This window comes from Halichoeres trimaculatus, unplaced genomic scaffold, assembly GCF_033239565.1.
Source record: "Halichoeres trimaculatus isolate MK-OKI-2021-1 unplaced genomic scaffold, fHalTri1.1 fHalTri1_scaffold_14, whole genome shotgun sequence".
Lineage (NCBI taxonomy): Eukaryota > Metazoa > Chordata > Actinopteri > Labriformes > Labridae > Halichoeres > Halichoeres trimaculatus.
Genome location: NW_027437192.1, coordinates 25,887,863 through 25,905,979, shown reverse-complemented (window position 1 = coordinate 25,905,979; position 18,117 = coordinate 25,887,863).

Sequence of the window (18,117 nt, the reverse complement as noted above, 5' to 3'; positions counted from 1 at the left end):
GTGATACAAGTGAAAACAGGAAGTTACACGATGATAACTTTAAAATTTATAGTGTACAGTTTCTGAGTCCTCAGTTTGAAGCAAAAATGTGTTATTGATGATGACACAAGTTTGATTTAATTGTACAGGAGCACAAGCATATTTTTTTTCTGCTTTCTGGAACTGTATCTTCATTGGAAATGGAAAAGAAAGTTTTGCAGAGGAGCAGTTATTTGGTTTCTCCCTTTTTCTTACTTCTTTTTCCCCTTCTGACAGCCATGACTTTTTAAAACCCTTCAGACACAGGAAAAGAGTGATTCAGAGGGAGAACAGTGAAGTGCTGGGTATCAATCAATCAGTTTTATTCTTTCACAACAAATGTTAATGGTCAAAATGCATCACAAAATGAGAAAGTCGACCAGTTATATCCAAGCCTTGGCGCAAGGTCCATTTCTGCAGGACCTCCTGCTTTCATCTTAAAATGTATGAAGTACAGCCCTGGCATAAATCATGTTCTGAATTATGTGTACGTCTACATTTCCTGTCAAATGCACTAACAAAACCAAAGTATATATTGTAACGTCTCAATATGCTACATTTGGTCTGTGCATAGGCTACAGGTGTGTAGCTAAAACTCTGAAACACAAGAGCTCTTGCAGCTGATGTCTTTAAATGAATGTATTTGTCACAGTGTGTCCTCCAAATCATCAACCATGATAGAATTCAAATCCTGATCCTGCCATTAGAAAAACATCCTGACATATTTTCCTCATATCGCCCCCTAATGGAGATCATCATCTTTGGTCAGAAGCAGAGTTTGCTGATGTTTACGCAGCACGTAACACAACAGAAAACTGACCACTGATCATCAGGTATCAAGAGGCAGTTTAAGGGACAGGTGTGGTTTGATTTTGTCAGTCCGTGATGAAGGAACAAGTTTGTTTCAGCACTCTTAGTGACTGATTTTGTACAGAAACCGCTGAAAGAAATAGTTAACAATAGTTAGCATTCATATGTAACTTTCTCAGTTAAAACGTGTGTCAGTAAGAGCTGCTGGGCCTTGGTCATTTTCATAAAATAAAAAAGTTTGGACACCCCTGGTCCAGACCGAACTCTACTTTTATATTACGTAGATGCAAAGATAGAATAAGAGGTGGCCATGATTGAAAAAAAAGAAAAGAAAGTGAAACTTAAGTAGTTCCTTATTAAGTTAAAAAGTGTTCAGGGAATCAAAGATAAAGCAGGAATGCAGTGGTTTCGGAGACTTGCTTGCTCCTCCCTCCATGACGGTCGTAATCCAGAGGCTTAGGTCAATATTGGCACAAAGTGACGACTGTCAAATCGGCTCAAAACAGTGAATGAACGCAGGCCGGGGGTGTGGCCATCCCAGCAGCGCCACACCCCAGGAACTCCAAATATCCCCGGCCCCTGGTAGCGATGACGAGGCAGGTCAGATGATTGCTGTGTCACGGCAATGCAGCCAAACTCATAAGAACACACACACTTACGCACCCAGACAAACTCACAGCGAGACAGAGGCGCTTTAGTGCCAGTTCACTGCTGTGCAATCCAGATGTGATGCAGAGTCAAAAGGAGAGCCTGGAAACACTTTTTGCTTCTACACACACACACACAGACACTAAACTTGCACAGTCACACTCTCGCTCACACTCTCAGATACTCTCACAGCTGCACTCAACTTCACTCGGCTGTCTGATTCAACGATCGTTTTTTGGGGGCATTGTCTAAAATCCAGAGGAGTGGGAAAGAGCGTGGAATGAGAGCAGAAGGAGGGAACGCAAAGTCGAATCTGGAGCTGGAGCAGTCATCACAGCTTTTTTGGTCTTTTGCAGAATTCAGCGTCCTTGTCATTACTTTTCTTCGATACACACTCGATATACATGACGGATGGATGTCACTTTGGATACTCAGCATCTACGAGGAGGACTTCTCTCAGAACTGGATCCGTACGGCATGCCGCTGGAATGTGAAAGAAGAGATGAAACATACTGTTTCGAGGGGTTTCGGGTTGGAGTTTGGAGCTCGCTGGGTTGAGGATTTTGCAGAAATGTTGATGGCTGCAGACATGAAAGGATGACGGAGAAGTTAGGCAGAGTGGAGAGATTGTTTCTAGAAAAGGGGAGGCAGCATTGCATGGCTAAAAAAGAACCCTCTCTATCAACCTCAGAGAAGTGACAAGCAACTCTGACACCACTTTCTGCTTCATCTCCTGCATTTGTAACTTTTCAGTTTGCCTTCCTGTTTACTTCTACATGCACATCTACAATCCACGTGCATACAGCATACACTTACTAATCCCTCACACAGTCACCCCACATCACCCTGCACCCCCCACCTCCCCCCTTCATCTTCCTCATCAGCTGCTGGAACATCCTCCTCCTCTCGGGCACGTCAGGTCAGACAGGCTGGTTTTGTCCTCATGTAGCCCGCAGAGCGTTGTCCTCAGCTCGGGCAGCCGCTGCAGGGGTCGACGAGGACCAGGCTCGGAGCTCTCAGGCGCTCTGCAGTTCCAGACAGGCTCCAGACGCACTGACCTACATCAGGCTGTCTGACTGGAAGAGAGATAAAGAGGAGGGAACGAGGAGGAGAGGGAGGGAAGGAGAGAGAGAGGGATGATGGGTGGGGGTGTGGAGGGAGAGAGAGGATGATTGAAGGACTGGAAGGAAGAAAAATGGGAGGAGAAGCTCAGGATGTAAAACTCTTTAATCACAATGTGCATGAGGACTTGAAGTAAAATTAACCATCATTTCACTCTGACAGCGCTAAACTGAGCGTCCTCTTTTGTCTCCACCGCTTTGCTAATCGTTAGCCTTGCATCACTCCTCTGTTTGCCTTTCATCCCTTCCCCTGGAGCCTCCTTCCTGTTCTCCAGCTCGATTCTCATCCCAAACGTCTCTTACTGTGGGAGGATTAGTGCGTCTCTGGCTGCCTGCTTATCTGTCTGCTCTTTCTTTCAGCTGCAGCAGAAAAAGGAGGAGGCGTAGAGGAGTTAGAGATGGAGGAGGTGTGTGCATATATGTGTGTGTGTGTGTGTGTGTGCTGAGGGGAGGGTTTGTCGTCTCCTGCTCAGTTGTAGCTGCATCAACTCAATTGAGCTCATTGCGGGTGTGCTTTTTGCTGTTGCAGTGTGGCAGAGGCACTGCAGTGCGGCAGGAGCAGAATGAGAACATTTTGTTCAACAGACTTGCTGTACAGACAGGCAGGTGTTCATATGTGTGTGTGTGTGTCCATTTTCTGGTGATGTGTGTCCAGGTGGCTGTTTGTGATCATTAGTCCCCTGTGCCGGTATCAACACTAAGCACGGATCAATACCAATAGAGAGGAAGATAGATCTTGCTAGTGTCTGCGTTGCTCCCTCAGGACCTCGTGTGGCAGTGGAGCTCAGTCTCCAAAGCAACATTCCTCAGTCATACTAACAATGTCTTCATCCTTGGGTGAGCATCTATAAGCTCTGGGGAGATAGAGAAAGACAAGTTTATCTGAAGGTAGAGCCGAGATCCAGCTGGGTCAGTGTGTCCGGGTAAGGTCAGCATCTCAAGAAGAGATTTAAAAATTGAAGCTGGTCCAGGCATTTAGCCGGCCGGTGTGGATTTATTCTCTAAACCTTCCTGATTTATTGGGAGCTTTCTCCCGGAGCAGGTCAAGGATTAACCTTTGTGTTACGATTGTGGACATACGAGAAGAAGTGATTGTCTCAGACTTAAGAGATCACAGGCAATCACACAAAACATCAGCTGAATGAATCCTCAATCTGCAGGTTTCACAGAGTTCCAACAATGTGTCCTTCACTGGAACCTTTCAACTGCGTGCTTTTTTTAATAGATCCCTGATTCAGGCTACATAAGTCTTTGACTATCAAGGGCCCGTATCTTTACTATCAGGCCTCAAAAATCAGAAAAATCTTAATTTCAAAGCTTAAGGTTGTGTCGTACATTCACTGTTGAAGTTTCTTGGGAACAAGTGGAAAACGAAGGGAAAAGCAGAGCGTTGCTTTTGCTCTGCAGAATTAATCACCGTTGTCAAGGGGTTGTTGAGAAGAATTGACCAATCAGAAACAAGTCTTTAACATTGCTGTATGGCAAGTAAGGCCTCATTTACACGTTTACCCCAAAGCAAACAAACAAAAAATGGATTGGAAGAAAATCTGTGTTTACACAGAAACACTGAGGGATTGAAAACCCTGTGGTACACATGCCAGGCCTGTAGTTGGCGATACAACTGTAGAGCCTTTTGGTAGCCCTCCACAGAAGTAGAGGTGGGCTGATCATGTGGCGAATACAGATCCAATCAAAATCTTAAGACCAGTTGACAAATTGCTAGAAAATGCCTTTTGCAAATTTGGACCTCAAAGAGGTTTTAAGTAGAGTTACAATACAAGAAAAAAACTGAAATAGGTTGTTTATCAGCTGATCAAACATTTAAGACCACAGGCTTTTGAAGCCAAACTCTGCTCAAAATGTTCATTTTCTGTCAGGCATTCACATGGCCATGCCCTTCTGATGGCTCGCGCTAAGAAGCTGTTTCTTCCTGAACGTGGTCCGATTGTGGAGCTGCATAAGCAAGGCCTCTCGAGCGTGCCATTGCTGCTGAAGTTGGATGCAGTAAGACGGTCGTTCTACATTTTCTGAAAGATCCTGAGCATTATGGAACAAAAAACGTCAAGTGGACCCAAAAAAATTACACCTGCGCTGAGCCTCGATGAAGACATTAAGGCCTTGACCTTAAGGCCCTCAAAGTACTTTTTCAAAGTGCTTTTTGTCACATTCCCCCTTCTCACTTTTGCATATTGTAGATCAACTAAAAACCTCATTAAGTTCCAAATGTGCAAAAGGTAAATTCTAGCAATTTTTCAACTGGTCTTAAGATTTTGATCATGTCTGTATATTAGATGTGTCTTTGCTGTTAACTGGTGCAACAGAACACCACTGTTTTATCTTTAAGCGGTTGCCATGTAAATGACCCCAAATAAAGCCAGGTATTAAACACAGATGCTCACATACACAAGTTTTTATTCATTATCTAAACACAGCCCAAAAATACAGAAAATTTGGCGGAAAATGTGATGTTTCAAGTAGCCTTTGGCATCCCTGAATAGTCAAACTACGCTGGAAACAAGCTGAGCGGATGTGAAAGACACACAAAATATCAAACCTGTTCTGAAAAAAAAAAAAAAGATGGACAAAAGCGAAGGTCTGCACTAATTATTGAGTCAAGATCAAGTTCCCATTGATATAAAACCAAGACTTAACACCCATCCTATTCCCAGGGTTTGGTTCTTTTTAGTTTCTGCTCTGTAGACTCTCACACTTGCAGCTGTTTAATTTAAGACTTCTGAACTTTAAGGGATGATGTGTTTTCTGCAAAATACAGGGCTTTTACCAAGTCACGATTTTGAGGCCTTAGGGCAGAGCAAGCTTTTGTTAGGAGATCAATTTGCAGCCTCAGTGGGGGGCCGCAGCAGAGGCTTGTACATGCAGTAGCTTAAAGGTCATTTTGGAAAAGTTTTTGGACAGTCATTGTTTTTGTATAATACATTTGCATAAAGCAAGCATATTTTTTCCCTTCCCATGTTGTCAAGATTCAAGATTATTAAAAACTGGGGAAATACCCCTTTAAGCAGTATTGAAACAAACAAAAATATGAACCTTTTTTTCCGTTTTATAGAAAATTGATAGCACAGTGGCTGTTTTTGAAGTGGTTTGGCTGCAGACCTTCATGAGTGTCTCATCTTTTTGACCTTTTTTTTTTAAAAAAAAAAAAAAAAAGAAAAACACACAAATATAATTGAAGATCCTCCAGATTTCAAGGGAACAATCGTGGGTCTCAAGGACTTTCTACATTGGAAACTGACTTGTGAGATTCAGATTCAATCTCCCAACTGTAGTTGTTATGAGTATATACATTGGGGAAAATAAATATTGAACGTTTCAATTTTTTTCTCATCACATTTATTTCCAAAGATGAATTCAAACAAAATTTCTACCAGACATTCGTATTAACTCAAATAATCCACACGTGAAAAGAAACCACAACGTTAAGGTCCATAAATAATGATTATGTGGAGTTAAGTGCGATAACACAAGAAAAAAGTATTGAACACGCTAACTGAGACTCATCTAATACTTAGTGGAGAAGCCTTTGTTTGCAATGACAGCTTCCAGACGCTTCTTGTATGTTTTAACTTATGGCCCACACTGCTCAGGTGTGATTTTAGCCCATTCCTCTGCACAGATTGTCTTTATATCTTGAATATTCTTTGGTGCCCTCTGGTGAACTCTTTTCTTTAGTTCTTTCCACAAATGTTCAATTGGATTTAAGTCAGGTGATTGACTAGGCCATTGTAACAGATTGATTTTCTTTTTTTGAAACCATTTGAGAGTCAACTTTGCCGTGTGTTTTGGATCGTTGTCCTGCTGGAAGGTCCAGCCACGTCTCATCTTCATCATCCTGGTGGATGACAGCAGATTCATATCAAGAATTTCCCCAAACATGGCTCCATTCATTGCTCCGTCAATTATATGAAGTTTGTCAATACCATGAGATGAGAAACAAACCCATGCCATGATGCTTCCACCTCCAAACTTCACTGTTGGTGTAGTGTTTTTTGGCTGATGTGCAGTGCCATTTCTCTTCCACACATAGTATGTAGTATGACAGCCCAAAAGTTCAATTTTGGTCTCATCTGACCAGACAACATTCTCCCAGTATTCTACAGGCTTGTCAAGATGCTGTTTAGCAAACTTTAAACCAGCTTCCACATGCCTTTTCTTGAGGAATGGAGTCTTGCAGGCTGAGCGTCCATAGAGGCCATGGCGGAGGAGTGCATTGCCTATTGTTTTCTCTGTAACAATTGTGCCTGCTGCCTCCAAGTCTTTCTGGAGCACTTTCAGGGTGGTCCTTGGCTGGTTGAGTACTCTTTTGACTATTTTTCTGACTCCCTGGTCAGAAATCTTGCAAGGAGCTCCTGTACAGCCTTTCCATGGTGTGTTCAATACTTTTTTCCTGTGTTATCGTACTTAATTCCACATAATTATTATTTATGGACCTGAACGTTGTGATTTCTTTTCATGTGTGGATTATTTGAGTTAATACCAATGTCTGGTAGAAATTTTGTTTGAATTGCATCTTTGGAAATAAATGCGATGAGAAAAAAGTTGACACGTTCAATACTTATTTTCTGCAAGTTATTTCCAAACACATATATGAAAAATATGGATGCATTTACAGAATATTTAAAGGACAAGAGGATGAATGAAAGGATGAGGGGAAGACAAGATAAGGGAAAAGAGGATACTATCAGTAAACAGTGCTGATTACTGCAGTAAAACTTACTAACAATGGATCATTGATGGGAAAGCAGTCACAGCACTTCTATCACATCAGTGAGATTTGAGTCTGAACATAAATAAAGGGATCACATAAATGCCAATTTTAAGTTTATTTTGACAGAGCTCAGAAGAGCTGTTGGCTTCTTATGTATCAAATGTAAACAAACCATTTAATAGAAACTCTTTAAAACACAACATGTGTTTTTATATAAGATGTGTTTATCTGATTTCATTTGGCACACTATCAGGCCTGTAATTATGGACTGAGTCTGGACTGGTTCAGCCAAGTTTTGAAGTCATTTCTGACGGAGACAGATGGAGATGTCACTGTTTAGCTCTCTTTCTCACAGCTGCTGGAGAGGGGAGTTATTGGATCCAGATGCAAAGAAAACTGGGTCACCACACCATACATGTGCAGGACCCTATACTTCCCCATATGTACAGGGACCCCACAGTTACACAAGTGCACATAAATACATTTGCCGAGTCAGGCCTTTTTCTTTCCCATCCACAAAAATAGTGCAGAACAGACTCGTATTGATTACGTATATTCCACCTGCACAAACGTTCAGACCAAGTCTCACAATTTTACTACACATACAGGGTGTATATGTATAGTTTTAAAGTTTGGCTCCCAGACTTATTTAATAGAAGGTTTACAGCCAGTTTGGTGGGTTTTTTCACATGGGACTTAGTTGTGGGGTCATTTGGGTGTTAGATCTGAAGGGGATAAAAAAAACCCTGTTATATCTTCATAATTTCTCAGATTACCCCTAAGTGATATTGATAAGCTAAGTGTTGCGAACGAACAACGTAGTTTTAGGTGTATTGATTCAGATTTCATTTTCTTAGAACATAATTCTTCATAAAAATTCAGGATACACATTTCATAACATGAACTGTCAGTATGTAAACACGTTTGTACAGACAATGCAAACTACTTGGCTGGCTGGGGAGGGTAACATGATTGGACTGGACACCAAGTGTCAACCCATAGGGCAAATCATCTGTGTTATGATGCGTAACAAGTCGGCCGTCTGGGGAGGTGTGTCTCTGTACGTGTGTCCATGTCACGCTGCAACACATAGGGGTCATTTCTCAGCAATCCCTGGGGTTTATTGCATTGATTGGTGTCTGAGTGTTGGTCGCATCTTGAGGTGACAATGTGTAGGCACGGCTGCAGTGGCTGGGGAACCTTCAGAGATATTGCCTGTGGCTGATTTCTTTCCAGTGTGTGTGTGTGTGTGTGTGTGTGTGTGTGTGTGTGTGTGTGTGTGTGTGTGTGTGTGTGTGTGTGTGTGTGTGTGTGTGTGTGTGTGTGTGTGTGTGTGTGCTTACATCAAACAAGTGAACCTGCATCCCACCACAGTAAGATGTCTGAAAAGAAAGGATTTAAATTCTAATTTATTATTATTGTTGTTATTTTTGGACCCTAAGGTGCTTCATAAAGCAGTCCAACAGTGTTGGATGTTGGCATAATGTCAGTCCAAAATAAATCCAGTTGAATTGTTAGTTGTTTTTTTTTTTTTTTTTTCAATAAATCCTTTTTCAGGATGCAGAGTGAAGAGTTTTTTTTTTTTTTTTTTTAAGTTTCTCAGCGCTATTGTTTAAAATTTGATGACAATCAAACTTTGTAAACTGAGCTTTTGGTGTGGTTAAGTGTCTAGAAAGTGAGCACACTATCTGTTTAGTGTTACTCATAGCACAGTGCTCTATGATGTGTGTGTAACGTGAATGTTAGGGAATCTATGGTGTGTCCTACAAGAGCAGGAAACTACCATATATATATATATATATATATATAAAAAATTTCAGTCCTTGAGGACTAAAATTTTAAAAACTCTGAATTTTAAATAACACCAATTTTAACAAAAACAATTCTCAATACCTTGGCCTATATTCAGAAAAGTCTAAACCAAAGAGGTGTGGATTTGGCTCATTTATACACTGCTGCTGTCAATAGAATACAAACATCAATCAACAGCCATATGACAAAATGGAGTCTCCTCATGCCATTTGTCACTAATGTAACTATTATTTCACTTCAATCTCTTTAATACAACTGTCTCTGTTTCTGATACAGAGTTTTGAAGCCCTTCATCATTGGGTTCCACACTGATAAATCTGACTCAATTTAACTTTATTTGAATTAGGAAGAGATACAGAGGAGAGAATAAGCGGGGCCTGATAGCTACCTTCTGTCAAGTCATCCATATCCTTATATGGACAAAACTGTAGATTAACAATCAGACCGAGACACTTTTTGAACTGTTTTTGCTGCAAAGATCATCTTTTTTATTTGTATGTGTGTGTGTGGCTTCCAGTGTTTTTCAGCCTGATCCAAGTGGACACTTGAAGAAGTGACTTGTTAGCACCACTGCATGGGCTTTATATTCTAAGATGGTAGGGTGGTGTTGGTTTTAGTGATAAGGACAAGTTACTGCATGCCTTTGTTGAGGAACTTTCAGGAAGCTTGACCACTTAAAGAAGAAAACTCAGGAGACTCTGATGGCTGAAGCTGAAATAGATACAGCTCAATCAATCAAGGAGAAGTGATAAAAAAACTGTAAAGCAAAGTGAGTTCTAACAGACCACTCCATGTGTTCAGTGTTTATCATTTTGAGGTTGCTTTGTCTATCTAAGGGCACACTCACATTGGCCATCCATACCATCCATTCCCAAACATGACTGGCCCCCTGCAGCATTATTATCCTGCTGGCCAAAACGCCACTGGCGACTACTCCAATATGAACCACACTTAAGGCACAGGCATGGCCTACCTACGTCATCATGAAGCGTCTGTTTACCCAAAACATGGTCTCATTAGAGTCAACACAATGGAGAACACAGGGAACCATGTACCGTGCCAAAGCACACCTTTCCAAGCGTGTCAGAGCAGAGAAGTGTGCCGTGCCTGAGTGCGGTGCATTTAGGGCCACACTTGCCAAACAACTAGACTTTAGGGTTGCGGAGTGCTTGGACACAGTATGGGTGGTTAGTGTAAGCTTAAGATGTCAATGTAAGCATTCCCTGTATACTGCCATACCTTTCATGAAGGCAGGAACGTGCATCTATGATCCAATTTGGACTGGAGCCACACTGTCCCTGCATAAACCTAACTCTGAGGCTAATTACAGGTTTGTGACTGTGCTCCAAACATTCAGAGGTGATTTGTAGAGTTAACTAAGGAGAAACATGAGACAGGAAAACATTTGTAAATTAAGTTGGCTGGGTAAAGCTGGGGGAACAGGCAGGAAAAGACACAACGATTATGAGTTAGTTACTCTAAGTTCCTTATAATAAGAGTTATTTGTGTTAGCATTGTGTTGTTTTAGATGTTTTCTTGTTGCACTCATGACTAAATGTCATCTAAGTTCTCTCAGTCTGCCTCTTACATATCCATAAACCTTCTGGCTAAACTGTCACACTGGCCACCATGAGAAAAGCAGAAGGAAACCAGTAAATGTCCTACTCAACGTAGAGCCAATCATGTAAAGCTGGAACATGTGCAGTAAAGCTGAGCACTGGCACATGAGGTGGAATATCTGCTTCTGTTAAGGAGGAAATGTTGTTAGTGTGTGTGTGCTTAAATGAACAAGTTCATGTTGGACCAGACAAACTGAGGAGTAAAACAAAAACAACGTTGAGCCCTCGAGGTATTCTCAAATGGAAATGTTTTAAATAGAGAAGAAAAAAAAAGGAAAGACGCAAGGAGGAAGGATCAAATGAGGAGAAAAATGTGTTTTTGTTTGTGTTTGCTGCTCATCTACATGTACCGTGTATACCCATATATGTGTGTGTGTGTGTGTGTGTGTGTGTGTGTGTGTGTGTGTGTGTGTGTGTGTGTGTGAGTGTGTGTGTGTGTGTGTTCAAAACAACACGTTCTTATTTCTCCATACGTACTTCAGCACTTGCTGGATGGTTGCGCATGTCAGCCCCATTTCCCCGGGCTCTTTGCAGCTTTTATTCTTTTATAACCAGCCGGTCTTATCTAACCAGGGCTTCTGGGAAAACCAGTGACTGAAAGAGAGGGAGGGAGTGGAGCAGAGCTGCTGAAGACTGTAAAGGGCATGCAAGGGAAGTGTTTGAAGTCATACCAACAGTTGAGCTCTGCAGCACAAAAATATCCTCTCGAATGAATCACAAGGTCTACTCCTCGTCCCTGAACATTTTATTCTTCTTGGAGCTCTGAGTCACTTTAGGTGTTGTTGAATGTACTGTACAAGTGAACACTAAATCATCAATGTACCTCGAGAAATCCTGCTAAATGATAAGTGTTCAACGTGTTCAGACAAAGCTAATTGACATCAGCTCTGTCTATGATTAGTCCTGGCTCGTTTTACAGATTATGAGTGATTTTCAACAAACCTGAAAAAGTTACTGTGGAGACTTGGAGAAATTTAAAGCCAGGTTTGACACCATAGTCACCACTTTGGAGACATGTCCAGGTACTATTTGACTCATCTGAAAACTTTTCAAATAAGTGGTGTGGATGATAGTGTCAACTATTATCAGACTGTCCATAGCAATGATCCAGAGGAACCTATAAAACAAGAGAGCTTGGGGACTCCCAGAGAGATCTATGGTCAGTAACTTAAATTCAGCATTAAGATTCAAAGTTTGTAACAGAGAGAGAAGAGAACAAAACAGAACAACAGGCAACCTGATGGTTCGAACTGGCCCACTGCAGGATGGGACTGACTTGGAAACTGGTTCTCCGATTCATAGTCGACAACTTTAAAATGAGCAAGAAGCATTGTTGATCACGAAATATTTCAGTAATACAATTGAATTGGTCATTGTGTTACAACAAGGGAAGTTCTGAATACAGGTCTTGCAATTAAACAGTAAGGCCGCTTTTCCTCAGGAGTCTGTTATTGTTGTTGGCTTATCAGCAGTGCACTGGCAAGCAAACAATAGCTCGCACCATGTTAATTGGCATAATGTTCATAATATTGATGAGAAAATATTGCAGCAAGCATATTCATAGTATGCTAGCAACAGGTTGAAATGAAACCTACCAGGATCAGTAACAGTGATCTGCAGGATGGAGTCAACCAGCATTGACTCCATCATGGCTGTGGCCACATTCAGAGCCCCAGATTTAAAAAAAAAAAAAACAAAAAGAAAAAATTAAACTGGTTGTATTGAAAAAGAAATGAGATTGTGATGGCCTCACAAAAGATCTTAAGAGCAGAAAAAAATGGGGGGAATTATACAATTACACATTAATTCAGTCCAGTTAAGTTCTAGTAAACTGGTTGCCTTAAAGGTGTAGTCAGCAGTCTGGGAGAAAATGAGTGGAGAGGATGTTGACAAACAAATTTAGACCCGCATCTTCCTATATACCCCACCCCTGGCTCCACGCCCAAAAGACGATGGACGTGCATCGCCATGGAAACGACCGTAGAAACTGCATAGCTGACCAACATGGCGGAGGCCGGACCAGCGAACGCTCGAGGGTCAGATCGCTATAATACGTGAAGCCATATTTATTGCTTTGATAGTAGTAGTAGTGTGACCAGTTTTAGTAGTATTGTAGCAAAAGATATTATAATATTTAGATATATAAATATTTTGTGATCAAAGACGTGCGATGCTCCACAATAGAAAGGCCCAGGTTGTTGAGCTTGCCTTTGAAAGAGACTTGACCTGCAGATGTACGATGGAGTGGGAGGTTGCTGTCCTCGGGAGATTTAGCTGCAACACTCGCCGGCTCCAGCTGATTTAAAGGTATTTCTATCTTTAGCTCACTACTGTTGTTTAGGTTTTGTGGTTCTTTGATTGTTGAACGGTGTTTGATGTTCACTCTAATGTTGGTGTGCTAAAGGTGCATGATTGTGTGCGCATCAGAGGGAGAGAAAAGAGAAGGAGGGACGTGGCTTTCGTTGAGGTACAGTGCCTTTTATATGTGAATTAGAACTTTACACAATGGTTATGAATCCAGTAATGAACAAGAATTTATGCCCCCTGCACCTGTCATAATGGCCCCCTGTTTAATTTTGTCTGATGCCGACTCTGGGTTAGCACACTGCTAAGCTGCAAAGCTAAGGTAACCCTGACTCTTCAGACAACAGTAGACACAACTCGACTGCCATAATTGATAACATCAGAACAACAGTACATTTTGGCAGATTAGACAATAAGATGAACGCCTGACGGCTGTTACTGTTGTGTGAAGCACCACAAAGCTAATCTTGATAACCTGTCCAGCAGAAAAACGGCGACATCTGCGTCCGTTTTCACCCCTGTTAAATCGCGGATTTCCCTCCACTGTCGGAAAGCCACACCAATGTTGACCCTGGTCTTCCCTCTGTTATGGTCAGAGACCTTCTTTTTCATTTTATGCTCTTCTGTCCTTTTTCTTTTGGCAGTTTTTCGGCCATTGCTACTGTTGGTATCACACCCCCTGGGTGTGTGAGGATGTACCCTGTTTTGGTGGCTCGATCCAAGCTACAGTATTTACCTGCTGAAATTCAGAGCCAAGGCTGTGTATTGAAACCAAACTTTTTTTCAACATGCTGTCAGTGATGACATCTTGTGGATAGAGAGTAGAAATATGGTGATTTGACTTTATTCTATTAATTAATGCTTTAAAAGATAGTTTTATGTACATTGAAATTTGATTTTTACCGAAATTTAAAATTCAGTCTTAACGTGTAGGTATCATGAGCAGGGTGCATGCTGGGAGCTCAGTAATCTAGAAGGACAATACGACAGAATTAGCTCCTGAGTTAACCAGAGTTTTTTGGTGACAAATAAACCGTTCTTGTACTGGTATTTTGAGAAAAATGACGAGGCTAATTTATTTTAAAAGTTGTGTTCAGGTAATGAAATTAGCTTTTGCTTGGGTAAAATAAACTCAAGAAAGAGATACCACTGATGGGTGAGTTGAATGAGTTCTGGGGATGTGAAGTCAGTTCAGTGTGTGTGTGTGTGTGTGTGTGTGTGTGTGTGTGTGTGTGTGTGTGTGTGTGTGTGTGTGTGTGTGTGTGTGTGTATGTGTGTGTGTGTAAACTATAAGGACAATGAGTTCACTGCAGAACAGACAGCTAAACCATGCACTCACCTCTAAATATCCGCATGTTACCTCTCCCTCACTCTGTAATCCACGTCCATGTAAAAGCCACACTCATGTGCCACAGTGTTGCCTCAGCATCACATTACTGGAGCGTGATGTTCCTTGCTCCAGGGCCAGACTCTCTGACTCTGTGTGTGTGTGTGTGTGTGTGTGTGTGTGTGTGTGTGTGTGTGTGTGTGTGTGTGTGTGTGTGTGTGTGTGTGTGTGTGTGTGTGTGTGTGTGTGTGTGTGTGCGCTCTCTCTCCAAATCTGTTTGCAAACTGCTGATTATGAGCCAGAGGATGGTTTTCACTGGATTAGCTCTGAGTTGGCTTCACACCAGATAGCAGTGTGATAACGGTGTGTGTGTGTGTGTGTGTGTGTGTGTGTGTGTGTGTGTGTGTGTGTGTGTGTGTGTGTGTGTGTGTGTGTGTGTGTTGAATGTGACGGGGCAGCTGATGTTAGCAGTAATAAGGGGAAACTGATTAAGCTTTTCAGTGTTTACCGTCCTGAAAATAAGGAGTATGTGATAAACAAAACAGAAGGAATGAGGTAAAAATGATTAACATTGTTTTCATTCAACATAGAGGGAAGGGTTGATATTGTAGTCGAGATCTATAGATTATGGAAAGGTGCTTTTTGTCCTCAGAGAGCAGAAAGTAAAGGCTTATCCAAGCTGGATTAGGGGAAATAAGCATTGATTTTTTTTTTTTTTCAAATCATGTATTGTGTTGATTTGTTTGTTGTCTCATTCATTGCTAGCTCGCTTGATCTTTGGACGATCACAAAGGAAGCTCTCTGGTTGTTGTGTTTCTGTAAATATATGATTTTAAAAAGTTGAATCTCAAAAAAAACAGAGACTTAGACTGTTTGCAACCATCACATCCCTCAGCCCAGTGAAGGATTCATGATGGGATACTATTCCAGTAGATCCAGGAAGTAAGTAGTAAAATAGTTAATTAAGTAAAGAAAGGATGGGAGAAAAGAAGAAAAGTGTAAGGAAGGATGACAAAAAGAGGACTGAGGGAAACAACAAAGACTGAAGAAAGGACAAGAGAATGAAAGACAGACCAAAATGAATGGATGAAATTAAGGGAAAAAAGAAAAACAGGAAAGGAAAAAGAAATAAGAAAGAAAAAAAGACGTATTTTCAGATAGAAAGCAAAAGGTAAAGGGTGAACTGAAAACTGGAAGAAAGGAAGAAAGACTAAGGGAAAGAAAGAAGTAAATACATTTTTAGTTGCTTCAAAAACATGTTTTTCTTTTCTTCCTCCCACCAGCCAAAGCGTCTCAGTGGAGGAATCAGTCATCCTCACTTTCAGTCCTCTTGTTCTTTGTCTCTCCTCCCTCTCACCTTTCCTCCAACCTTTCTCCTCAGATTTCATCCTGTCAGGACGAGCTTTCATACGCTCTTATTGAGGGAGGGGAGGGCAAAGGGAGGCTCTGCCTGTTCCCCAGTGATCCATTGATGTTGGAGTGTTTAATTCACAAAGGGCTGGGTAACAGCTTAGCAGGGTGAGCTTTATGCAGAGCAGCAGGCAAATCTTTCACTTTGTGTTCTTTGTTTTTCCTGAGACATAAAAAGACTCTGAACACCTTGATGTCACCACAGAGGGAGGAGATGTTACCTTCAGGGGCGAGAGGGGCAAACCTGATGTCTGTCACCCCCACATGTGACAAACAAAGCTGCACACGCCAAGCCAACAAGCCAAGCTGTACAAATCCAGGAATCCATGCCAATAGACTGCCTGGAACAGAAAACGGCTGTTACAGAAAAGCCAACGCAAAACAAAACCAATGAAACCATAAATAACCAGAGTGCACAAAATAAATCATCAGATTTCAGGAAACCTACCTGTATGCCACAAAAAAATAGAACCAGGGGTCGAAAGAAGCTATCTGGCCTTGACTCTCCTTTTCAAAAGGCTTGCCCTGAGGATTATTTCAAGCTTTAGACCATTTTACTGTTTGTAAACAGTCTTGGCTGCTTGCGCATCTTGGCAACAGAAGTGCTGTGGCGTACAGTGCTTTGTCAAGCGATGTGAGGGGGTTAACCACCAAAAAGCACATTCTTTTTACCTAAATAACACAGATTTGATGGAAGGTGAACTCAAAGTTTGTGAGAAATCAGGCATTTCTTTAGTTTATACGGAATGTGTCCTTTAAATAATTAATGTATGACCAATTTTAGTTAAAGAACAAGTTAAAAACAGCTAAAAGTTAAAATTGTTTCAAAAGGTGTTTTTTATCGAAGGCAGTTTGTCTGATGTCTGATGACATCATATCCTGTTGGCTCATTTTACTTTCACTTTCTGGATCTGGATCTGCACATGTAAAGCAGACATCTTCAGCATGCTCAAAATGTCATCCGCTGCCATTCTTTTAATGCCATCCTAGAGGCAATGCCGTTAGTTCATATATGTAATGTTAAAGGTGTTCAGTGATGTTTTGTTGAAAAATGATGTTTGATAAGTGGTTTAACAAAACAAAAGCAGCTTTCATGAATGTCACAAGTGACTGTTTAAAGTAATCGACATTGTCATATTAAGTTTGAAACATAGGAACTGACTATTTTGCATTGTTTATTTACAGTTTTCACCAACATGCTTTTGAGGAAGCCTAAACAGTCAACTTTACTAAGATTTCATCATTTTATCTGGTTTACCTTGGTGTTTAGTCAGTTTCGACACACTGCACAAGAACACTACAAGTGTCAATAGAGCAGAAACCCTCCAAAATAATAATAATAAAAAAAAGTAAAGGCCTACTAACAAGTTCACTTTGAACATAAAATCTGTTCCAGTCAATATAGAGGTTCATTTATATTTACCCTCCATGGTGAGTCCATGTTATTACCTCAGCCCAACCAACTTTTTAATTAAATACACAAAGTAAAAACTGAATGTAGAATGTCAGCAATTAACATTACTTATTTTCAGTCAAACCTGGTTACCTTTGGTTAGATAAAGAAGACACATTTAATGACACAGCCGCAGACATAGGTGGTGTTTCACTGTAAAGTGTGACCCTGTTAACTGATGACTTATCAGCCGATCATCAATGACACATTGGCATAGAGTTACAGTTCGCATGATCACTCTGTGCTCCAAAAACGGTAGCTCTGTAACGGTCAGAACTCAGTAGAAGTTGACTCAACGTGTAGTGGCTAAAGTTTTCTGATGTTAGCTTAGTTCTCATGTTCCTAAAACCACTTCTGGACGTAAAAAACAAGATTACGTGTGTTTATGGTTTAATGACTGTAGAAACAGTGTGTCGCTTCCATCCTTTCCTTAAAAAAAAAAAAAAAAAACTGAAAGCATTACAGTGTCTCTCATTTAATCAAAGAAAATTACATTATCGTTCACAACTGACACATCAACTAAGACACCAGATTAAAGTTAACTTGTATCTTGTGCTTAGGTCTTATATATTTTTTAACACCAATTCAGCTTAAAGAAACATGAGTTAAATGCAAACTATAAACACAACTGCTACATACCACCGACAGACAGTAAATGGAAAATGGCAGTAGCACCACGGTATAATATCATTTCTGATAACTGAACACAGAACAATCAGACATTTTTATGCTGCTTACAGTTTTAATTTGGTGTTTTAAGAAGGCTAACTTGTCTGAATGATTGGCGCTAAAAGCCTTTTCTGTTGCCAAAATGTGCATTAATATTTTTGATGATGTCGACTGTAAACTGGTCTATTGTGGTTAATGAA